We start from the raw sequence: 26,837 nt of genomic DNA, 5'->3' as shown, positions 1-26,837 counted from the left end.
AAAAAAAAATAGACTAAATAAAAATTCACTTACTTTTAATTGGAAACTTCACATTAGATAGATCACTCACCATTTCGAATTCAAAGTGTTGCTAGCAGTGAAAGAATGTAACACCTTCTCAGTAGCTAATTCGAGTCAACAGCAAACTGCAGATCGATCAATCAATTATACTTCACGTACTTTATTCTCAGCTAATTTAAAACTTCTGAAAAAAATCAAATAAAAACCTTACATTATTCCTAAGCACTTATCTTTATACCATCTTAATAATAATTAGTTTTAAATTGTTCGGCCTGTATTTTAACTGAATGTATTTCCTAGAAAGAAAAAGACTCCTCATTCAGATAGGTTTAAATTTGCATTTAATTTACTTTGAAGCCTAACTTTAAACATAATCGAGTCTTATATAGCTATTTCTTTGGTTTGGGTTACATATGTTAAAAATGTACTGTCTTAATTGTAACTTTGTAACTTAAAAACAAGCAACATAAACACAAACAACATAGTTATAAGCAAAATTTGCTAGTTACCACTTTTTAACTCAGCTCAAAATCAACTGATAAATGCTTCAAATCTACAAAGGATAAAAAAAAAGAGTGAGAAATGAAACGATGTAAAAACTACATAGGCACTTGAGTTGGAATTGCAAAATCTCAAGCCAACATAGCATCAGAAATTAATAAATTTACTGAACTTTGGCTTTTGATTAAGAGTTTGAAAAGTTTCTGTAGAAATGCCTCATCTGTAGGGTGGCCAATAAAAGACTGAAAGGTTTAAAAAATTCATAACTAGTTTGTTTTGAATTTTTTTTTTAGCACCAGAGGTGTTATTAGCCTCAAACCTCAATTTTTTTCTTATCACTTTTCACCGAATGCTACTAATGTTATTGCTATGTATTATTTTTAAATAAATAGTGTAGAGAATATAAAAAAACTGTATGGCAACAAACACTTTATCGAAAATTCTGAAGATAACCGACATAAAATATTTTTAGTTTCCGCTTGCCAATTTTTTGTCATTTGGCGAAGCGTAAGATTTTTAATTTACCTGTTACTGATTAATAAACTAAGCGATTTGAAAGCAATAAACGCAGTTCTTTATCTCTGCTAATTATCAATTTTCTTTATCTCTGTATTTTCTTTATCTATTTTTCTATATCTTTACTAGTTACATCCGTTAAATTAGATTAGCTGAATTTATGAAAAGTATTATATATTATTTCTCATTTTATAGTAACTATTATAGGTGGCTATCCGCACAAGCAACTAGTTATTTGAAAAGTGAAACAGGCAACAAAAATTGATTTGACTCAAAAATGAGTTTTGAGATTAACAGCTCTTCTGGATGTAGCATTTTTTATTCTCCAGCGCGGGAGATTATGTATCGAAAATTCCAAAGATATGCTGTTTTTAGATATTTTGTGATATTGCTATTGAATTGAATTTTATATGGTTTGAGTGCGAAGAATGTGATATTTAATAAATAAAGGTAACACACAAAACGTTAAAAAAGCTCCCCTTTGGGCGTAATATAAAATCTGAAGGCTTTCAGATTTTATTTTGCATAGGTTATAAGGTAGTATTTTCTTTCTCCTTTCCGCATGTTTACGTGGTGTAATTGGAAGCATATTCAATGCGTATTCGAGACGTATAGCGTTCAAATCCCGAGGGCGTTGCACACTTTTCATGTCTCCTGCTTGCAAAAAAAGCTAATGACACTACAGTGGTGCCCGAACTAAAAAGTGGTGGACAATAATTAGTCCCCACCACATTTTGGCGATTGGATCCCCTAGTCTCTAGCCGCCCTTTAAAAGGAGGCGTATACAAGGTATTTTCTCCCTCCTTTCCGCATGCCTTTGTGGTGTAATTGGAAGCATACTCGATGCGTATGCGAGAGGTCCAGGACTGGAGTCCGACGAGGGCACTGCACATTAAAAAAAAAAAAAAAAAAACTAATGACTCAGCAAGGTGATACATATGGTTAAGTAGGTATACAGCAAAGAATAAAACTCATTACGTTTTCTATACCGGTGAAACACCAGATATTTAAAGTCACAGAGAAAATACTGACCACATTTTACTGTCGGATTATCTCCGATCACATGATAACATGATTCGATGCCTAATTGCCCGATTTGAAAGAAGTGGATCCGTCTGCAATCTTCCGAGAAGATATCCTAAGCGCACTGTGCGCGCTGATGCAGTAATAGTCTTTTATTCGAATAAAAAAACTTATAGCTTTATTATTATTTTAATTAACCAGTTATCATGATTAAGACCTGTACTATAAGTTTTCCGTTTCCTCCTAAAAAATGAAAATGAGTTAGAGAGCATAAAGTATTTAAGTTGAGGGTTTCGGATTGTAAGACAGAGCGTGTTTCTACCTCTCGAAGCCACGTTACCAGGTTTTGCCAACTCTGATAAGATTACATCTCTTCGGCGTTGCGCTGTTGCTGCCGAAATTTAATTGTTACATCTGAGAGAAGTTCTGAGCAAATTTAGTTTTAAATCAGTTGTGTAGTCCTTGACTACTACGCTTAGTTTAACTTTTGAATTTGACGGTTACTTTAAGTTGCATCGCAACAAGCGTTGGTTGATCCTGTCGAGGACGAGAAGTGCCTTTATGTTAAAGTTCTGATTTAATAAAAAGGTTATTTTAACCTTTTGAAATCTCTGTGGTTAACTTCAAGCACAGCAATAGTTCGCTCCAGGTCTGTTAGAAGTTTGATATTAGTTTATGCTACCAAAGGAAAGTCAAACTCTCAAAACTCAATGAGTTTTACTCCTTGCTGAGCATCATACGCAACCATTTTAATCTTCAACTGATGTTCTAAAACCTGCAGAAGAAAGAAAATAAAAATTTAAAAAAAAATAGAAACGAACAAATTATGAATATTTCAAACTTTTAGTCTTTTAGTGGACACTGTGTATAAGAAAAATTTCTTCTAAGATTAGACGGATCGATATCCCACAGAAAATGTCTTATTCTCTGCAATAGGCCATAGGCTCTCAATTCAGTTTAAAGTAATATGATGGTGTTGTTATTTATTTTTCTTTTTGTCCGTGAGAATATGTTCACGTTTTGATCCCTGTATTATGCAGAATAAGGAGGAAAATACTCTCATGTGTTATATCAGTTACTTATGAAGAGAAGAGGTGCAGTTTTAGTTGAACATTCTAAAATACTTAAAAAAGAATACCGAAAGAGCATCTCTTTTAACAAGAGAATTAAAACAGAATTATAAGCTAAATCGTGGTTTTCCCCATGTATAACGTGTATACGAACCAGTTTACCCTAGAAAGTCCTCCACGAAGGCATCCATCCCCTTAGGCTGATAGCCCTCGAGGCTTTAATGTAATCACACAAACAAACCAAACAAAACATAAGTTAAATCGTTATTATTAATATAATAGAGAGATTTAAATAATATCATTAATATAATCGGAATCGCAAGACAAATAACAGCATTAAAATAAAATACTCAATTTTTCAAACCTACTAAAGAAATGTTGGTTTCTCTGAATTCAAGACTAATGCAGGAAAGATACTAAAAATGCCTCACAAAGCAGCTATTATAATATATTATTATTATTATTATTATATATTATCATGTATTAAAAATAAAGCAAACTTCAGTTTCTCAGAAAAAAATTTACTAGCAATAATACCCCATGCACATTTCACAACTCAGGTATTATTTTCCATATTGAAAATTTCAATGATATTTTGAGTTTAAAATAAACCTAGGGCAGCCAAACGCTTTGGCTGGGTTGCTGTAATTCACAGCTTTGAACTTTACATACGCTTAAAGAACTCCATCGAAAAGAAATTGTAACTTTTCCCATTGAAGATCACGTTGTTACCTTCCTTTTCTTTTTCAAACTGTCGCTACCAGGCATTTGAATAAACAAACTAAAAATGTCTCCATTTGAAAGTCTAAATATTGGATGCGTTTATCTTGAGCTTCTTATGCAAATATAAAAATAAGAGAAGAAACAAAGCGGGGAATGAAGCAGCATAAACACTGCATAGACCTAGATAAACACTTCAGCCACTGTTGCTTCAAACAAGGCCTATTACAATATACATCCTTGTAAAGCACAGGAAGAGGGGGAAGTATTCGTGACTTTTTGAAACAAAAAAACACAAAAGCTCTTCAGGGAAAGGCAAATTGTTCGGTTTATTAAAACGAATCGTTATAAAAATTGCGTCAATTGGAAATTTTACAGTTATATAATCCATTATATCAGTAAAAAGGCAGGTGATGTATTTCTAACATCAACTTATCACGTCTCAGAGTGATTTTATAAAACTGCACTGCAAAAACTTTTCGTCGCTTATTTTGGTTCCTCATTTTATTCAGCTGGCTAGTGTTATCATTATTGTGTTCCGCCCTAAGGCACTACACGGAAGGGAGAGATGCCTTCGTGGAGATCTTTCTAAGGGAAACTTGTATTAACATGTTACACATGGGAAAAACCACGAAAACGCCCATGCACCGGATTCGAACTTCGGACCGAACTACCAGAGACTTTGCCTCTCGGCCGCTGGTGGGCTTTTCAAAGTCATACAATATAAAGATTCCTTTTTTTCCTACACAACTCACGTAAGAAATTAAGGTATTTATAATGGCGATGTTCATAAATATTTTCGGGTATATGTTATGTTCAAGAGCATTTATCAAAATAAAAATAAAATTCTAAACGATTTTCTTTGAGTAGTCTTATTCTATATTGCCCATATACATGTTTCCGAACCAAAATTTTGAAAGACAATTACTAAATATTAGTTATTCATTGAACCTCATTTTGAAAAGTTGGCATTATGTTACGCAGGATTCTGCATAATAACGCATCTGTGAGACTTAATTGCCTTACATATACCACAGTTCAAGCAGAATTTTTTTCACTATTCCGTTGATTTTTTTTCTATTTTCGTTACATTCATTAACATGACATATGGTTTATTTAATATCTTTTTTATGTCATAATATTACGCAGCAATGAACAAAATTTTCATAACCATTTTACATGTACATTATACCTCAATATAAATTATAATGTTTTTTTCTCTAATTAACATTTACAAACGTTAATTACGTGCATTCACCTTATGTGGAAATATATATCTAAAATTATTAATTACATAAAAGCTGCCATTATTAAAACCAAATACAGTATATTGAAAATGTCATGTGAAGATAATTGCTATCATGTATTACAAACAATCTTGCTAAAGTTATAGAATGGCAAAAGTCTAAAGTGTTGAAATTATGAGGATTCTCGTTGTTTTTTTATCAAAAATGTGCGACTAACAGACAATTCCTATATTGCAAATATAATTTTTTATAATATATACACATGTAATTTTTTATCTATAATTTTTTTTAGTTAGTTTCTATTAAGGAAAAGAACAAGTATTTTAAACTGAGAAAAAATCATACTATAATGTAATTAAACACTATAAACAACAATGGCTAATTGTCTTTGTCGTTCCTTAATACAGCAAAAATCACAACGGCTATCCCCTAAAAGAAGGGCTGCCTATGTGGAAAACTTTTGAGAGGAATTGGCTAATATTTGAATTGAAAGGGAGAGGAAACTTTGAAAACACCTATACAACCAACTCGTTCGTCAGAAATCTACAGAAATCTTACATCAACACCTTTATTCACTCCGCTAACATAATAACATTTTCAGATTAAAGCTGTCATTTGGGACTAGGCTGTATCTAGTTACACATCGTCTTTAGACCTTAAATGCAACAATTAATGAATAGTTTTACATTATGAATGACAAAAATTTACACTTGAATCACCTTATCTACTATCCAGGTAATCCTAATCTCTCCTAAGAGGAAAAAGTACTTGGAATATTAATTTTAATTTAAGAAATTTGTGCGGTTAAATATTAGAAATCTGGAAACAAAATTGGAAAAGCTTTGTTGTGTACATAAGTTATAAGCACACTTATTTAGAAAATTCTTATTATATAATAACAAACCCTGATTTATAAAACGGAGAAAATGTACGAAACTTAAATATAGATTTTCTTTGAACCATTGGTAAAAATTTATAAGATATTTTCTCCTTCCTTTCTGTATGCCTTCGTGGTGTAACGGTAGCACACTCGGCGCGTATTAGTTTAGTTTAGTGACGGAGGACGAGGCACCACCCCTTTACCATTATGGTTAATTGGTTTAGCGCCACGTCCACCCTTATCTAAAGCTGACCCATGTTAAGGCCACACGATATCCACTCATACGGCACATTGATTAGCGTTACAAGACATACATATTAAATGGTTACATCTGTGTGAGCACAGTACTTATGAACATAACTTTAGCAAGTGACACATAAGATTACAATTCAATATCCTAGCAAGTAATTTTAGCAAGTTATATATAAAGTTTACAATTCAATACATAAAGAAGATATATCATACATAATGATTATATTATACTGTTGTGACTGATAAGTGACGACATTGTCAACATGAATTTACTAATGCAAAATTCAACATTTAAACTCAGTATACAAAAACCGATGAACATACAGTTGCTTATATTTCATACATTGCCAACTTAAATTTATAGTGAAGAAGTGTAAAAATGCTTAGATCTCACATAAGTCTCTAATTATTCTGAATGTCATTGTTAACTTTTATATTACAGTTTACTACTAAAGATACAGTTATTATATTAAAATTGGATATTAATACAGTTAAATGAATAATTGCACTTAGACTATAAATACACTATAAAAACATTAATTCTATACAATTTCTAAAATACGATGATTAAAAACATTGATTATATGCGAATATTAAAACAATGATTCACTATAAATATACAATGATTCAATACTATTACTTAAATTAATGATAATACCATTCATATTATTTGCGTATTCGAGAAGTCCAAGTTCAAGTCACGGCGAGGGCATTGCACATTTTTCAGCTTCCTAACATCGAAAATAGCCTAATGACTACAGCGGCGCCAAAACTAAAAGGTGGTGGTTGATGATTCTTTACTACCAGGATTTAGCAACTGGGTCCACTAATTCCTAGTCGCCCTTTAAAAGGGAGTGTACATAAGGTGTTTTCTGCCTTCGTGGTGTAACTGTAGCACACTTGGAGCGTATTCGAGAGGTCCAGGTTCGATTCCTGGCATTGGCATTTCTCATTTTTCATGTCTCTTGATTCAAATTAACCTAATGACTCTACAACCTAGATGTGTAATTCCATCTAGGTTGCGTTTATCTTGAGCTTCTTACGCAAATATGTGATAAGGGACTTCAATGTTTAGCCATAACTTTTGAAAGTTTTTTCAAAAAGAAAAAAAAAAAAAAAAAATACACGGCTCGCGTTAAAACCTTTTATAAATATTTTAGAAATTGTGCCCTTGCGTACTTAAAAAAAATAATGTGCTAACTTAATGCTTACTTAAAGCATTTTACTTCGGCATTAAAAATACCTTTACCTAAGTAAATCCCGTTTTTCTTGGCCGTTTGATAATTTTCAATCTCTCATCGCTATTGTGGAATAAAATCTGCATTTTTTTAAATTTATGAGCATTCACTTTAATTTAATAAAGTGAGCTAATTCACAAAAAAGCAAAGTTTTCATAAAGTAAGCTTTTTTAAAAAAATTCACAATATAATGAACTTGTGGGGATTTTTTTTCATTTACTTAACAGTTAATTTTATTTTGAAGCAACCTTTCCTATCACTATTGCTTTCAACCCACTCTTTCTTGCCAGAATGATATTTCAGTTTCTCGGTTATGCAAAGTAGGATAGAAAGATACTATTAATTTTTAAGCTCGTGTCTGAGTTACTTCAAATTGTTTCGCTAATACCAAAAGCTTGCTATTATACGGCCGTGCACGTTAATTGCCGGTTTGTCTACGTCAGTGGTAGGGTTAAGTGCTAGCTCGCGTTAATTACCTCTCTGCAGCTTCGGCAGATTATTTAACGTAGGCTTAGCTTTTAATTTTATATTTCTATTTTCAGTTGCAGCCAAAAGTGCTGGCTGAGTTTTGTAAGCACCAGCAGTGCCGGTTGTAAATCCTTTCTTGTGTTCAATAAAAGGGTATTTTCACGCTTCGCATGCGTTGCCATTCATACAATTGAACTTAGCGAATAGTCGCTTCACAAAAATCAACTGGATTTTCTAGAGGCATTTCTCATTCAAAAAAATCTTTCTGTTCTAGTTAACGATCCTAATTCCAATTCATCTTTGCCTTCGGCCTTTAAATAAATTATGTTTTAGTTCTGGTTTCATCAACAGATGGCGCCACTAGCTTATTTTCTGTCCAGGCTTTCTTATCTTATCTGATCATTATATCATATTTCGTTCATTTGCGCTTTTGCAGCTGACGATGGTGGTTCGGTAAAACTATCGAAACTAGTCCTGTGAAAATTTTAAAATATAACGCTGATTTTTGTTGTTTGACTTCTGAATTAGTCGCTTCACTGTTTAAGTAATGATCTAGCCAGCAAAGTAAATTTAACTAGAATCTTACATCATTATCAAAATTTATATAAAACGTCTTTTCTGGTTAAACTGTGAACTGAACATAAATAGATTTTCGGAATATAGAATAAATCGCCATTTAGAATATATTCTGAAAATGATCAGCAGACCTCTGATTGCATAAGTTTATGAGCTCTTTGTGGACTTCACAGTTACAGATAGTTTCTTGTTTAGATAATATTAAATTTTCTGGAAGATTTCATGAGCTGAATTTTTGCAATAGTTTAACAGTTAAGTTAAAGACTGAAATTAAGAGAATTAAGTTTTAAAATTGCAATTTAATTGAAAACTAAATGTAATATATTATAAATGTAATAAACTAAATGTAATATGTGTATCATTATCAAAGTTTACATAAAATGCCTTTTCTGGTTAAACTGTGAACTGAACATAAATAGATTTCAGAATATAGAATAAATCGGCATTTAGAATATATTCTGAAAATGATCAGCAGACCTCTGATTGCATAAGTTTATGAGCTCTTTGTAGACTTGACTGTTCCAGATATTTTCTTGTTTCAATAATATTAAATTTTCTGGAAGATTTCATGAGCTGAATTTCTGCAATAGTTTAACAGAAGTTAAACACTGAAATTAAGAGAATTAAGTTTTAAAACTGTAATTTAATTGAAAACTATATGTAATATAAGCTAAAGTCAATTTAGAAATGAAAAGTACTGAATTTAATTTGAAATGAATTATTAAAATTATAAGTTTAGTAGTGTGTTGTTAGTAAGTTGTTTTGTGAATAATTATGATTTTGAAAAAATGTTCCTGTTTAAGAAGGTATTTTATTTGAGCCCTCTGGAAAAATCTTAAAGCGGGTTCTGGCTGTAGATGTAAATTATTGTTACGGTTATGCATCTCACAGTTTACGAGAATAAGTCTGGCAACGACTGTAGTAGAAAAAATATACATCGCTTGAATGGCAACAGCAGATGGATGATATTCGATACATTTTATTTTTAATGCAGCTAATTCATTTTTGCGATTCTATTGCGTTAAGAAATTGAGTTCTAGTTTGGATGAAATGAAATCCGCTCCGGATATTAGGGATATTTCTCAGTTTGGTGCATTTTAGAAAATGAAAACTCCTATGTTTAAGTTTGCGTTATTTAAATTACAAAAGTTTTCTCAAGTTTAGAAATACGCTGAGCTTATTCTCGATTGTACAGATAAATGAAATTTTATGTTATTGTGGTTCTATATAATTTTTAAATACAACTATGAATTCTATTAAGTGCTTTAAAAAAATTGGAATGGTATTTTAATTAGTAGATGTCAGTATACATTCTATGTCGGAGCCTGTTGCAGTCAGGTGTGAAAAGTAAAAAATTTTGCTCATGACAGTTACCTTCAAAGAGGCAGCAACAGAAGAAAGAGCATTTAGATTAGCCTCAAGTTGTGATTGTTGCTGTGGCGTGACTTACGGTGTACATTTATTTATGCAACGTTAATTTTCACTCTCTGAGAACATGAAGCTCATGACAAGGAATTCCAAATAAGATAAATGAGGGTTTTGATTGATTAAAGGTTAAGTTAGAGATTAAGTATGAGTCGTTCCCCTTACTTTAAATTCGTTTGAAAGTACTTCGCTGTCAATCTTCGTTCAGTTAATGCAACGTTTTAATTTCATTTATCGTTACTTCCTTAATGCTGTATTAGGTAGACTTGAATTTGGGATCACATATACTTACTGAACAGCTGCACTAATATTGCTTTTATTTTAAATATGAAACAATTAATTTCATTTTAAATATGAAAAGAGAGAAGCCTCCTATTTGAAATTTAAATAAAGTTTGAAATTGGTTAAAGCTTAGCCTTAAATAGATTATGGTAAATCACGTCACTCTTTGTAAACAACCAAAGCTGACTTAAGACAGATTTTTGCTAATTTTTAAATAAAAAGCTTACCCATAGTTCAGCAATTTTTTTACTGAACTCGGCTGATTTCCACAATGTAACTGAATCGGGAATCAGTGATCATTTCAAAATAAATTTCTGATTTTTTAAAGCAGTATATTTAGTATAAAATCTCGCAGGTTTATTTATTTATTTTAGTTTATTCTTATGGGTCCCATTTTAAGAACATGCATTTTATTGGTTACCGAAGGCATGACTAATTTGGCAAATAATACAAATTTAGTCAATATTTATTCCATATTGCTTTTAGGCAAATTTAGCTCATCAGACTATTGTTTAAGGAAATAAATGCGACTCAACCACGTACATGTTTCTTTTTATAGTCTTGAGATAATAATTATTTTACAAAAGAGACTACGAATAGGTATTCGACTTTTAATATTTGCAAATACTTTAATTTAATTGCATTTGAAAACATTACATTAACAACAGACTAATAAATTGTATATATTTGATAAACGCTTGTCTTTTGGAATCTCATTACATCATATTTAATCTTCATTAATATCAAATTTATAAAGTAAATTTAAACAAATTAAATTTAAATTTTAACAAACACGTATAAAAGTAAAAAAGCAAATTTAAAGCCAAAAAAAATTAATTATTTAATTAAATTTTTATTTTATTAAAATTATATTTTATTAAATTTGTATTTAAATTTAATTAATTAAATTTAATTAATTAACTTAAATTTAATTTATTTAATTAAATTCAATTTTTTCTTATGAAACAAATTTATAAAGTAGTTATTTAAGTAATGTGTACATTCAACTAACCACACAACAGAATTTATTAAAGCTTTTTTTTTTTCTCTTTGTGCAACAGCTGGACACTTATTCGAAGGCTTTCGTTAGAAACGGCTGCTTCATCGGTTATTTGGCAATTGCATCACCGAAAGCATTACCCATAAGGAGAAGACAGATGTTGTTCTAAGTCCTCACAAGTTTGACACAAAATTCACTCAGTTTCGTGGCCTATATTCAGAAACGTCTTCCTGATCCACCACGATAAAACATATTATTTATTTCTTTTTGCTGTGACCAAATAACTGGAAGTTATATTTATCCAACTGCAAATTCAGACATATCGGTATATGAAATTTACAAAAATTAGTGCAGTATGGCTTCGTTTGATTTATGTCTAATATCATGAAAGTCAAGGTAGTCTTAAAATCTGACGATGAGCCATAGTGTGATTTGAACGAAATTCTAACTTTTGCTCTAGTGATATTAAATTCACCTTCGATCGAATTGCTCACCTTCGATCATAATAACACTCACTTCCTCATCCCTTCTTCGTTTTCTTAATATTTTTAATCATTTTTAGTTCTGATCATCAGAACATTTTCTGCTTCTTTATAAAGCTATATGCATTTCAAAAGAAAACTTGTATTTTGATATAAGTTTTATATCTTTATCGTGTGCTTTTTCTCATAATAAACTAAATATATTTATAATAATAATATGATAGAATAAAAGCAAAACTACATTTTAATTTTTCTGTCGCAACCTTTCCAGCCAATTATAGGAATATAAAATTAGCTTAAAAATAGATTATATCTCAAATCTGCTGAACAGATTTAAAAATAGAAATTCCAAAAGAGATCCATTATAACTAAAATTTCTATTTCGTTTATGCTTTTTAAAGCTTGCTTTAAACATTAATTCCCTCTAACGCCCCAAACTATTTTCTTATATATCTTAGTAAAGACATTTAAAAATCGAAATACGAAAAGATTATTCCTGATATGCCCACCAGCGGCCGAGCGGTAAAGTCGCTGAACACTGGTAGTTCGGTTCGAATCCCACGAACGGGCTGGCTGCATGGGTGTTTTCGTGGTTTTCCCCATGTGTAACGTGTATCGAGCCAGTTTCCCTTAGAATTGGCGGGCCCCGGAGTCTGGCACGTCCTAGCGCGGCGTGGTTCTAGTAACCCGGGGGTCTCCCCCGGGGCCGCTGGGTAATGTCCCGCTGCGACGAGCTCGCCCAAGCGACTGGTAGGTGCATTAGACGACCGGTGCTGCCCCGGGTGCGTCCCAGGTGGTGCGCTGCTCTCCTGGAGGGTAATAGTGGAGGTTGAACCACCATGATGTGCCCGAAGGGGGAGTGGACCCGGAATGAGATTGAGTTCTCGATACGGGGAATGCCTTAATCTTCTTCTTCTTCTTACATCCAATGGAATTGATGATTTTCGGAATTGATTGATTGATTTAACTATATCTAAATTAACAAGAAATAGTTATTGCAGCTGTATCTGTAACATCAAATACTAGTTTATCAATTATCTAAAATTATTTTGAATTTCAAAATTACTAATTATTGTCTCCAGTTTTATTTCTCAGGCTTAGACTTATTTCATTTAAGTTTTTTTTTTTTTTTTTTTTTTTTGTTTTTGTTTTTGTTTTTTGTTTTTGTTTCATGTAATCTTCAAATCAACCTTCAAACATTCTAGCACTTAGTACTGCTTTCGAAGTTTTTTCAGTATTTTGAATCACGAAAAAAGCGCAAAGGAAATATTTTAATAACTGAAAATTGCTCTTTACTTTTAGATGAAAGTTTTCTAAGGATTGTGTTGTAGAGAAATTAGGATTTTTTTTGGAAGCATGCAAGATGAAAAATGAGCAATCGCCTTCGCCAGGAATCGAACCACGGACCTCTGGAATACCGGCCCAGCGTGCAAAACCACTACACCACGAAGGCACAATAGGAACGCGGGAGAAATACCTTATATACCTCCTTTTAAAGGGCGATTGGGATTTTTAGGGGACCCAATCGCCAATCCTGGGTGTGGAGAGTCATCATCCACGACCTTTTTTAGTTTGAGTGCCACTGTAAAGACATTAGGCATTTTTGGAAGCCGGCAAGATGAAAAATGTGCAATCGCCTTTGCTGGGAATCGAACCACAGACCTCTGGAACATCGGCCCAGGGTGCAGAACCACCTCACCACGAAGGCACACTAGGAAGGCGGAAGAAATACCTTATAGTGTTAGGTTTAAAAATATATAAATAGTTAATTGGGGAGATTTCGATGCTAGATATTCTCTAGGATTCATCCTTTACTATACATCCAGAGTTACCAGAGTTACTTTACTTGAAAAAAAAAAAAAAAAAAAAAAAACCACAGAAGTATTTCTTTTTATCTTGGTTTTCCCTTCCGCTTTTAAATTATCATTATACCCTATTGCCACTTGTCAATAATTATCTACGCAGCAATTTTACACTGCTTTTTTCGTGTCGCGATTCTAATGCTTCGATCGAAAAGTAGGAAGTAATCAGTTATTCCCTTTTGTATTTATTTTATTCGGAGTGTGGCACACAGTAACAGCTGCGCTTTAAGGTAGCCGTATACTCCTAGATATGTCTGGATTCAAATAGCCAGTTTCACCAGTGTCCGAGTGATTAAGACCGCTGAATACTGTAAAGTCCGTGTTCAAATCCTGGCGAAAGGGCGTCGTACAGGAGTTTTCCTAGTTTGTCGTATTTGTAACGTGAATACCAGCCAGTTTACAAACGTCCTTCACGAAAACATCCCTTCTTTAGACTGAGATAGCCGTCATGTGTACTGCCACAATCCAAACAGCCTTAATCATACGAAGTGTGTAATGAATTAGTTTTCCTTCTATCATTAATATTAATGCAAAGTCTTAAAATTATTAATTATAGGTTTCTTCATTACTTTCTCGATAGTATATTTAGAATCTAGAAAAATTATCTAAACACTTTTTATGTAATAAACTATAAGTTTTGAATGTGGAGAAACTAAACTTTTATTTATAAATTATGAAATAAGAAAATAATATACTATTATAACTTTCCGCTATAAATTATCAAAATTTTTATTTATTTCCTTTGTTGCAGTCGTCTTATTTTGAATTATACTCTTAATTCAAAATACAAAAGTTTTATGACTACCTAATTAACCAAATGAATAAACTAAGTAAGAGGCTTGAAAATGAATGCATTTTCAAAATTAGAACTACAATAAAATACCATCATTCTTTTTGGACAAATATTCTTAATATACACATTCTAGAAGCTCAAAATGGAAACTAGATCGAGCTTGTTTTGTTTTTTTTTTTCTTTTCTATTGCCGTGCAGATGAATAAAATGGAGCGAAGGCCCAGTTTTCGCTCGAATGCATGTTTGAATTTGTTTCAGAGCAAATATTTATTCCTTTCTTTTCTAAACAGGTATATTCCGCGATTTCTTTTCCTGTTGCATTTTTATAAGCATCTTAAGTATGCAAGATAGCCACTGCGGTAAATGTTAAAGATAAAGATAAATGTTAAAGATCAGTGCAGTGAATGTCAAGAAAATATTAACAAAACTTCGGAATGAGAATATAAGTAATAAATAATAAATATTTTTTTTCAAGAAGTGAATTGATATATATTAACAGAAGTAATCTTAAAACCATCTTTGCGAAGAACTATGTTATATTAATTCTTTGTAACAAGAAACCACTTTACGAAAAGCAGACTAATCTAGTTTCCAAACCCTTTAATTGGTTATTGATCTGGTGTTACGCTGCAAGATGCTTCATATAAGACTATACCTGCTGCCACTTCAGAATGTTAAAAAGCTACTAGTGTAAAGTTGTTATGTGCGGAATGAAACGATTAAAATGCTTCCTTAATACGATTAAAATAAAAATGAAAAACACGGAATTATTTAAGATTCATAAATTAAATATTGGGTTTTTGTAAATGAAATGGGAGTTGAAGGATGTCTGGCTTCTTTTGGTTACAGAAGAACTTCTTTTGGTTACGCAGGCGCTGAGTTTTATATATTTTTTATGTCATGTGCCAACATCACACATGAATAATGAAATAGTTATGTTTCGTTCAACGAGCGTTAAACATTAAATAAGACAGACATCAAGTTAAAAATGGAATCTAGTCAGTTAAGGTTGCTAAAAGTTTACAAGTTCGAAGTAGGGAAATTCTGTATTAGCTGCAGTGTAAAGCACTCGGTGGAAGAACAACTAATAAGAGCTGTACTTCTTGTTTTGATTTGCAAAATTTTGCTCAGGATACTTGGAGCTATAAACAAAGCCTTCTCTATTGATTAGAATTAATTAAAGGATTTTATAAAACCCATCTCCATGAGAAACTATACGAAGGATCACCTGGACACCAAAAAAATTTTTCAACTGTTTCACGACCTAAGAGTAATAACAGGAAAAATAAGCAAGCTCGAAAAGTGAGTGCCTCAAGAACTCATTATTAAAATCAAAACACGGCATTAGAAAGTGTGTTCTTTCTTAATAACAAGAAGATTCGTCCCTGCAGCAAACTGACTGTGAATGAGAAGGGGATATTCTGAGACAATCATAAACTTTCGCTCCAATGATTGGGAGTGACAGATTCTCCAGGAAAAACTCCAGAGCCAGCTCTGTATCCAAAAAGGTTATTGTTGACTGTATGGTGGTCTTCTGCTGGCGTTATTTAGTACTTATTCCTTCTATGAAGCGAATCAATTAATGCATTCAATATTGCACGGATGTGAGACAAATACATAGCAAATAGTGTATTAAGTTATATTGTTCTTCACTACTTTGGCTATGCTAAATGAACTAATTAGCGACTTATCGCTGAGTTCGAGTATTTACGACTGAGTCTGGAGAAGGGTTATTCACTTAAAGAAATAACAACCGATGGCCTCCTTCTCAGGCGTACAGGAAAGCCTCCACTTGGGCTTTTAAATGAGGATAAGAAAATAAGAACTTAATCTAATACTAAACAGACTTAGCCGAAGCTAGACGCAAATACCTAACTTAGTTGGCCTTTAATTTAACTTAGCCGGCGATTATCAACAGTACAATACGGCCGAGCGCAACAGATTTAAGAACGAAGTAGCCAGACGGCAAACACGTGCCACTAAGGACTCCTAAGTTCTCTCTTTCGAAGTAAGTTGAACTTTCTTTAAGTACTTCTACTTCATTTCCATAAAATGCGATACTAAAAACTCATTCTGGTAGGGAACGGTAGATGAAAAACGAAGATAGACAGTAATGCATGTTTAAACGTAAAATAACTGTTAGAAACTTAAAGTGACCTGTACAAAGTAAACAGCACTTGCGAGTAGACATAGAGTTCCATTATTTCAGGATAATGTCCGACCACATCTTTCAGTGTCAACTTGTAGAACTCGAACCACGGACCTCTCGAATACGCGTCGAGCGTGCTGACCACTACACCACGAAGGCATGTTAAGAAGGCGGGAGAAATACCTTATAAATATACAGAAAAATTAACAATTTTGGTCACTAAATTGGGCCTCATCTTTTCTTCTCTCCAAAAATTTTCCCAACAGATTACCATTTTCTGCGATATTTGATCTATTTTCTGTTCAAGAAAAGCTTTCAAAAAACAACATTTTATCTATCACTTCCAGAGACACTAGTTTTCACAAATGCGGCATAAATGACCTTGCCACATTTTGGCAACAAAGCATTGCTACTGCTGGAGATTAAGTTAAACAAGCAGTCTCCTTTTCATTCTCTTCTTTTTCAATAGTGCTTAAAATGATCCACTTCACTTGCAACAAACCAGTAATTATGGCAAAGCGTTGGTCGACTACTTGCTAAGATTATCTCTTTTGTTAATGCTAAAAATGTATTCGTCGACTACAAGCTCTTATTTGAGTTATATATGCAGTTTCACAGGAACACATACATTACAAAATAGCAGATATTTAATGGACTTATAAATTATTTTATTTAACCCCACAAGCAAATCGATGGTTTTCTTTGCCACTGCAAGAAATCATATACCTCCCAATTAAACAAACATATACTCAGATCGGGAAGTATTTAACACGCATAATATATGAGACAATTGAGATGCTTGACGGTTGTGTTTTTTCTGTATTGTAAGACAGTGACGTTACTAAGTGGCAAAAAAGAGTAATTGCTTTTATCAGTTGAAAAGGACATCGTAATGCTTTTCTGATGCAAGAAACATGAAATATCACTTATACTTTTGACGAGGCCTAAATAATGAATCTTCCAATTGCCAGCTGCATACGCTAATTATTTAAAACACAAAAGAACGTATAGCAGAATTTCGATTTTCCTACCGAGACATCGGAGCTCATGTTGATTGAAACCAGGCCACAGTCATGAGGTTTCAGTTATTTGGAGAGCAACGAACCGAGCCCACCGATATGAAGTATTGAAAAATTTCTAAGATATAAAGGAATGAAAGGAGAAATATGCGTTGTATTGAACTATTATTGACCATAGAGCTGCCAACAGATATCTTGGACAACTACGATATTCATAAATCTGGTGAGATGCCGTTTCCGCAGAAGAGGGTAACCTTTGCTAGACGGTTATTGTTTTGCTACCACTGAGCCTAAAACGCAGACATCTGCAACTCCAATACTGTTAAGAATAAACGTATGGTATAGCGCATCGGACATATGAAGAAGCAGTACTACGGGGGATTTGTTTTCTAGTAACATAGCACTCAGTGCATTATGCAGAACCTCCATCTCTTGTTAAGTTACAAGAGGCCCAAACAAATAAATTGATATTTGGCTGTGTTCAGTGATATTTTCGATGCAACACGCACGATGTAGCTACAGATCTTACAGTGTTATAAGATGACAAAATATTATTGATTTCTTACACCGCCAAGAACTGGACCTGTGTCATTCATAGCTTACAACCCAAAATAATCCTCTAAGTTCATAAAACGCAACAATAAGAATATCCACTCTCACTCTCATACTACACAGGAGGGCCTTTAGAAAACACACTTAAATATATACATTTATTGAGACAACCGTAACTTTTCTCATACTACGAACTATTGAACTACTTCATACTGTGCAATGTGTGACAGATGCACCAGTACAACGTACTCAACACTATGTACCATGAAATGAATTCATAAACTGTATGCTGTACTATGAACTGCACTATGAATGAGAACTTATAAACTGTGAATCGTGTAACAAAAGAACCAAACAAACAACGAACCACATACCATAAACACTCCCCCCCACCGCCAACAAAGCTCCAAACCGAAATACAAAAGAAATATGTATTTACATCTGTAAATAACTTATTGTAATTATTCATTGTAATTATTGTATCTATCCATCCAACTGCAAAGTACCCGTGTAGAATATATCTGAAACAATATTGTCTGCAATGCAAATTATGCACCATTAATATATAACAGTGTATTATGAATGCTGCAATGTAAACTAATTCCCGAGCATGGTATTAGCGTGCCCGGTCAGGGTACACTTCTATAGATGGTTAGTGCAGTAGGGCGATACCAGTTTTGCCCATGGCGATGTTTTGGTGCTTCCTGTACTTTTTTCTGTCTGTCTGTTATAAGATGACAGTAAATTTTATCGCATGCGCATTGCCTGGACCTTGAACAACCAGTGTTTACATTATTAAAGTCTCGGAGCTTGTGATGGTCTCTGATTTTCAAATACCTTCTGGGATAATTTACTCAATGAACAAAGCACGACAACGTGCAGCACGTAGCTTCAATCGATACCGTGATACCATTGTTACCGTGACTGCGCCTTTACTCAATTTTTTGCAAAATGAACACATCTTGGTCCGTAGTCGACAAAGTGGTCTATGATAGTGCGGTTATTAATACTTCAGATACCGCTACCTGCTGCCATAGATAAACTTGTCACATCAAATCTGTATTTGTTGACTACATGAATATTTCGATTACTTTTTAATCTCCAAGTACAACAGAGTTGTTTTTGTAACCTTTTCATCAATGTAATGCAATTTGTATCTTCAATGAGTATGATTTTCATATATCTGATCCTTTCTGACATTATACATTTAATTTCCCTTCGTGCAAACATTAATCTCAAATTTTCAATTAAAAAATCTTTTGAATTGTGAGTGGAGTTTCGTATTCAAAGCAATGCTCAAAGTAAATATTTAATCGTTGCATGCCTATTCTAATTTGCTTATACTGAACGAAAGCATTCTGGCGTTTATTTAGTGATGGCAATATGCTTAACATTCTTTACTTTCATATAACTGCCAGTTAGAACTTAGTATCATTATTTATTTTTTAAGCTAAATAACTTTAGTCTGTGCACTGTTGAGCACTAAACAATTTATTAATGGTATTATTTATTTGATTTTGCACACAACTTTATATTTTCCACTCCCGTATCGTATATAGATTCAATGTGTAAATCAATTGATACAATTGGTATGACTTCTGTTTCTGTATGAACTTTATAAAAAAATCTGATATCACCTTGTAGGATTCCTCAACATTTTTGGCTAAAGTAAATGTCGAGGAACTTAGTGAGTTTTTAAGCGACTTATCGCTAAGTTCAAATAACTAAAGGCGTAGCCTCAAGAAGGGCTTTATTTTACTCAAAATAAGATGAAAAGTTGGCCTCTTTCGCGGGCTTACAACAGAGCCTCCATTCAGGCTTAAACTCAGAATAAGAAATAAGAACTAAACTAGAACTAACTAAGAGACTTAGCCGAAGCTAATACAAATATCTAACATAGTTGGCACTTAATTTAAACTAGCCGGTGACTATCAAAAGGCAAGTAATAAACGGCCGAGCGTAACTGCTTCAAGAGAGAATTTAGCCCGAAGGCGCTACTTAAGAATCCTAGCTCTCTCTCACGAAGTAAGTTGAACCTTCCTTGAATACTACTTCTTACTCAAAATTGCATTCAACGCGGTTCTAAAAACTCATTCTGGTAGGCAGTTGTGAGTGGAAACAAGAATTGATAGGAAAGCACTTTAAAATTAAAATAACTGTTATAAAGTTAAAATGTAGCTTACAACCTATTTGAATTTTATGTATAGATCATAGGAATTCAGGTATCATTAATTATTACTACAGGATGAACTCTGTAGACCACTTTCCATATTCAGTAAATCTTTCAGTATGGTGCATAGCTCAAGATTTATGATTTGTCTGCTTTCTAAAGAAGGCTAGAGGTAAAGAATTCATCTCTTGTCTTACAGTCGTTTGAAGTTTTAAAGCTAGAAATCATTTTACCGATTAAATCTGAATATATTCATCCCACATGAATTTTCTAACACTGCATGCTAAGAATATTTCATATAAAACAGGCGCTCTAAATTACTTTGCTCACACAAGTAAATCTCTACTTGCTTTCGCCGTTTCATTTCAGACTTTTGCTCTTATTTATGGGTTTTGATTTCGGATATCCGTAAGCCATTCAGCCGGCTTCAGTAAGTAATTTATGTACACTAAAATGGCGAACAAAAGCTTTCACTGAGTGTCCGAAACAGCTTCATTCATTTGATATTTTTTAAAGCACCACTGCAGCAAAAAGAGATATGACATGATTAAAGGCAATAAATTTCTGACCTGAAAAGGTTTGCTATAAGGGCGAACAACGGTAACCAAAATTCTGTTAAAATACGACTGTTGCTATAGTGACCAGGTTGTTGGAGTCGCCAATCCAATTCTGTTTCTACCTTTAATTGCCCTTTGTGACGCTCTGGTCACGAAACTTCGACCGAAGTGGGACCTCAAACCTATTACACGCACGATTCGGAACTCTCAATGAGTGCTAGCATGCCACTGAAATAGTTTCTATTAAGAAAATTAATAAACCATTTCATTCTTTCTTTCGTTAGCTCAGAGATTCTTGCTTTTCTGCTTGCTGTGCGTGCTTTTCAGTTAAAGCAAAGCCGTCGAATTTGGAATAACAAGCGGAAAAGGAAATAAGTAAATAGAAAATTCTATAAGAGAACCAACGCTAATTTACCGATCTATATACACTCGATCTACCGATAAGAAGACTATTGCGAATGAAGCTTTTTTTAACATGGTCCATGCTAAAATAAATGAGTAGTTAAAAACGCAAAATCATGAAAGTTAATAGTTTTTAAGCGGAAAGTTTAAAAAATCATTAAATGAGAAAACTGGGCTCAATAATCTTGATTAGATTTGCATTGAATTAAATTTTTCTCAGTTTTTTATCAATTCAATTTTTCTCACTGCTTAAGTAGATCAAGACGTGCGCTTAAATCCATAGGCATCGTAAAGAAATTTCAAAAATAAAATGCAGTTAAAGATTTGAAGTAAGAGTCTAGATGCTAAAACTTTTGTAGAAATTGTAACGCGGGTAATAATTAGGTCAAGCAATTATCTTCATTTTTATTACTTTTCTAACCTTTTTTTAATTTTGTATGAAATCTAACTGAAAAAGATTCAATCAGAAAAGTTCAAAATCTTTGCGATTAAACTTATTAATAGTAACAGGAATAATAACCCAAATAAGTTCGTCTCTTAGCTGACAAGTATTCATCCGTTAAAAACACGCACATTTTTACGTTCGTTTAACTCATTTAAAAATACGTATAGTTATCAGTGTCACTTGAATCTTCACTCGTAAAAATAAAAGCTATCGTGTTCGATATACACCTGAAGGACAATTCTGAGATGGTGCAATAAAAGCAGCTTCTAGAAAGACGTGTGTAATCTACACGCAGGCTAATGCAACTTCAAAACATTTCACAAGAGTAGGGGCACCAGAAACGTGCCTACACATTTTTTCATCTGAGGCAAAGCAGTAAATGTGCGCTCCTGTATACAATGCAAGATTATTTATTTACCTATTTGGGGGAGACAGAATTAATAAATAATCTTAAATGATGTTTAGAAACATAGCATTATACAAACACGCACTTTATATATATAGGCTAAAACTTCGAATTAAGAGATTAGAATAATATTTTTAAACCAGTTCTGCGCAATAGCTGCAGGATTTATGTATATGTATTATTGCATATATCAGGGGTGGCCAAAGTGCGGGTCGCGAGCCTGATGCGTCTCTCGCAGGCAATTTGTGCGGCTCGTGCATATAAAATATATGTATGGAATATGGTAAACTAAAACTATTCAGTGTACAAAAGGAAGTAATTACTTAGTTTACACTGCTTTTACAAAGTTATCAGGGATTTCTTTCTATTTAAAACCTCCTCCACTACTTTTATAATGATGTAAATATGAACTTGTGGCTTTTAGAAAATTTAGATGCGGCTCTCGAACATTCCTGAATTTAAACGTGCGGCTCTTAATAACACGAAGTTTGGCCAACCCTGGCATATATATACATACAATCATACATATAGAACAAATTAACTATATTTATATATATTTTATGCTCATTAAAAGTAAATTTTACAGTAATATTTAACTATACCTTTGTATATTCTAAAAAGAAAACATATATAATGGTTAACAATATTGAAATGGAAAACATTAAAAATGTGCTTTTTGAAAAATGGAAAATAATATTAAATGGTATTGCAGAGTCATTAGGTTAACTGGAATCAGAAAAGATGAAAAATATGCAACCGCCTTCGCCGGGAATCGAACCACGGACCTCAGGAATACCGGCCCAGCGTGCTAGCGTTACACCACGAAGGCACGCTAGGGAAGTGGGAGAAATACCTTATAGTATAAATAAAACATCTGCTCAACAATTTGTGAAGAACACTCTTGTTTATTCTTCGGATGCTATTCCAGAAGATTCTTAGGATGCGGTTTTATGAAATTTCAAAACTCAGCAGTTATGTCGCCGTCTATGTTTAGTTAGTGGACTTTGGCAAGTAAAGAGCTTAAGTCAAACTAATGAGAGATAGTAAAGAACACCTAATGTAGGCAGTATAATATTTTCTATGAAAGTTTAGTCTATACCAGTGGTTCTCAACCGGTGGTACGTGTACCACTGATGGTACGCAAGATAAAAATAGGGGTACGCAAAGGAACAAATTATCTTTAACTTTTAAGTCCAAAAATCTCGTAAGAAAAAAAACGGTTGATAGAAATTTTCTGTGATCGAACTCGACCTGAAGACTTCAGAAATAACAATCACTCTGGTTAAATTTGACTGAAGAGAAAAAAAAAAAAAAAAAAAAATAAAGGCATCCCAAATAAAGCTATTAAAACTTCTATTGCCTTTTAGCACAACCTATCTGTGAACAAGGATTTTCCTCCATGTTATATTTGAAAAACAAATACAGAACAAAATTAAAAATGGATCCTAATTTACGGCTAAGTGAAATAAGACCTAATTTACGGTTAAAGCTAAGTAAAATAATTAAAAGTGGATCCTAATTTACGGTTAAAGCTAAGTGAAATAAGACCTAATTTACGGTTAAAGCTAAGTGAAATAATTAAAAGTGGATCCTAATTTACGTTTAAAGCTAAGTGAAATAAGACCAAATATAAAGAAATTCATCTCTCTTAAACAGACCCAAATTTCACACTAAATTTTAGAATTTAAGTATTATAACTTAAATTTTGATAATTAAAATGGTAACCAATTTTTAATCTAACATTTTTTATGTGTGCATATTTAATACAAACAGCCAATAAGTTGTGCAAATAGCAAAAAATATATATATTTTAAGTATTTCTACTGAGAATTTGAAAAATAATCATTGTAAAATGTAGTGGTGGTACTTAAGTTTTTCAATTTTTGTTTAGATGGTACGCGTTACTCAAAAGGGTGAGAACCGCTGGTCTAAACAATTCGTTACACAAAGTGTAATTAGTTCCTTAAAGCTACTTTCAATGACAAATTTTAATGTTAGAAAATATTATATACACTACTGTGAAAGCTCATGTCTTTTGAGAATAAATTAATGCTGTTAGTTCTTCTTTTTCCTTTTTTAGCTGGATTGTTAATAGCACAAAATTCTTTTAATATTCACTGGTGTATTCCGAAATTAAAAGTTAAAAATCATAAGTTTTAAAAATAAATTTCTGAATTTTTGATCGAATAGCTAATTTGACGCCCTTTCTATTTAATTACTAATTGACGTCCCTTCTATTAATATTTCTCTAATTAACTTAGATAACAAAGAACATAATTCAATTACCTTAATCATCTACAAAATGATATTATAGCTAAGGTAAATTGATCTTAGTGAACATGAAAAGTATGTCAACCCACTTGCACAGTGCTGTGATACCATGTGAAAGCACTGATTCGAGTATACGATCACAATTAAATGCATCACAGCGCTATTTCCTTGTTCGTTCTTTTATGAATTAAATCTATGCTCTTGCGTGAAAAAGTGTTTCGTGCTCACTTGTAACCTTCATAAAGTCATTTGCTATCGTATACATGTTATATTTTTTTATTAAAAGCAGCACGCCGAAATTTCAAATGAAGAAATTTGACTGTTAATAATATTAACAGCAATCTCATTGTAAGTTACTAACTTTAATAAGCTTAGTAATCCATTAACAGCTGAATGAATAGTACCGCCAAATGTTTGTAGCTTGGTCCTGGCTACATGGAGTTTTCGTTATTTTCCGCATGTCAAACATGAACCAGTTTCCTTTTCAATATCCTCCAAAAACTCAGCCCTATTAGGGCAGATATCCCAAATTAAATGATGAACAAATTGTAATCATTTTAATACTCTTGTTCTAGCTAATTTTTTCCAATTTCTTTTTTAATTGAGGTATCCTAATGATTTCTAATTTTTTTTAACCAGTTTCGACATAAAATACGAGCAATTAAAGGTATACAGCCCGGATAACGAAATCATAGAACGCATCCATTATATATATTTTTTGAACATCGTTAATGGCTCTGGAGTACATTTTAAAGGAAAAATAAATGTATTGTATGAGATAATGTAAATACTTTATTTATTAATATCTCTATTTAAAGGTATTCTTTTAAGTATCATCAATGAAAATCTAGACTTTACGAAAGGTATGATATCAAATTCATATTTACGATATAGTTTAGATTATTAGATACAGCTCCAAGAGTAATTTTAAGCCATCATGCGTATTTCTAATTAGTTCTACTCGACAACTTTAGCGTATATATCTCTCTATACCTCGTATTAGTTACAGGGCCTCTGTCAAAGTCATGAAGGAATCTGTGCTCATCCAACACGATACCTACCCCCCAGATCATTAAACTTACGCTTGCCATACTCGTGCCTTTCTCAAATGTTAGGGCAGTGTTTCTCAACCGCCAGTCCTTCAAAATTCAGAAGTACTACCGTATACCTACCGTCGTTCACAAAAGAAAAATATTAAAATCTGACAATTGTGTATGTTACCTTTAGTTAGAGCTTTCTCAGCGTGTCTGTTTAATTAAATTTATTAGTATTAGGGGACCTATCGTTGTGCCGCAAACGTATATTTGCCAGTAACGAGTACTCATATAAAACGATGCATATCAATTTTCAGTGGAGAAACGCTTATTATTCTTTGAAGTCAGTTCAATAATGGCAACTGTATTATTACTGTAATAAATAGAAAGAACTTCTTAAAATAATTTTATTAATAAGAAAGCAAATGTTAAGCAAGTGACAACGAAGTTTTCTTAACCAAATTCAATTGTTATTATGAAATTTCGATTATTTCAACTCTTGCTTACTTGAGCAAAGGAATAGCGACGTGAAGGGATTGGCAGATGGCGCTTCAGTATGGTAGATCTGGGATTCTCTACCGCTTGTCCAGCGAACCATCATTAGTCCGCTGTTTTTATATGCAATGACTTTGTGATTATTTTTTATAATTTTCTGTGATTTTTCTCAAAGGTACTTATATGTAACTTATATATGATGATTATTTAACAAAGATTAATACTAAAATTAATAAAAAAAGGGAAAGTCGGAGCTTAAATGATTGTGCATAATTTAATCCCTATGAAGGTCCCAACAATTCTTTCTCACTTAACTGAAGATAATGCAAAATATAATAATAGACAAAAAATAAGTATTAATCTTTGTTCAACGCTTCAAACAGAGCTTTTCAAAGGAAAAGTGTTTTGAAGCCTTAATTAAACTAAGTTGATTAATGAGTTCCAAATACATGCTTCGTTCCTTTGAATCATTTGAGACTCTAAACCGCTATTTTCGAATTAAATATTTAATTTAAAACAACATTTAATTCGTTCTCAAATATTCAGACATTTTACCTACATGCATTCGCAACCCCCGAACTACAAAAATAAAAACACAAATTAAAAATCGCGGAACATTTTTAGGCAAAAACCTAAAAAATAAAAAGCCTAAAAAAGGCCATACGAACTAATTACGACTTCTTAACTTAACGAGAACTTAATGAGAAAGAATTGTTGGAACCTTCATAGGGATTAAATTGTATACAATCATTTAAGTTCCGACTTTTCCTTTCTTTTATTAATTTTATTATTTTCGATCTTGCTACATTTGCGCAGATTCATCTCTTTGCTTTTTCATAAACTTCATTTCAAGAATTCCTTATGAACTCTCTTTTGAGTTTGGTAATTATATATAATAATTACAAAATTTATTTATCTTGTAGAGACATTAGGTATTTTTTTAGAAGCAGGCAAAATGAAAAATTAGCAACCGCCTTCTCC

General features: G+C 32.6%; 1 long non-coding RNA gene across 1 annotated transcript in view; it reads right to left on the bottom strand.

Moving 5' to 3' along the window:
- Window positions 1–26,837, bottom strand: part of LOC118181102 (uncharacterized) — a 269,973-nt gene that overhangs the window by 163,560 nt on the left and 79,576 nt on the right. Inside the window, exon 2 of the long non-coding RNA XR_015039075.1 lies at window positions 34–205. This is a non-coding gene — a long non-coding RNA (uncharacterized LOC118181102). The remainder of the gene's footprint in view (window positions 1–33; window positions 206–26,837) is intronic.

Source organism: Stegodyphus dumicola, chromosome X2, assembly GCF_044657685.1.
Source record: "Stegodyphus dumicola isolate Sdum_Otavi_A_Nest chromosome X2, ASM4465768v1".
Classification (NCBI taxonomy): domain Eukaryota; kingdom Metazoa; phylum Arthropoda; class Arachnida; order Araneae; family Eresidae; genus Stegodyphus; species Stegodyphus dumicola.
This window is presented reverse-complemented; position numbering and strand designations above follow the sequence as displayed.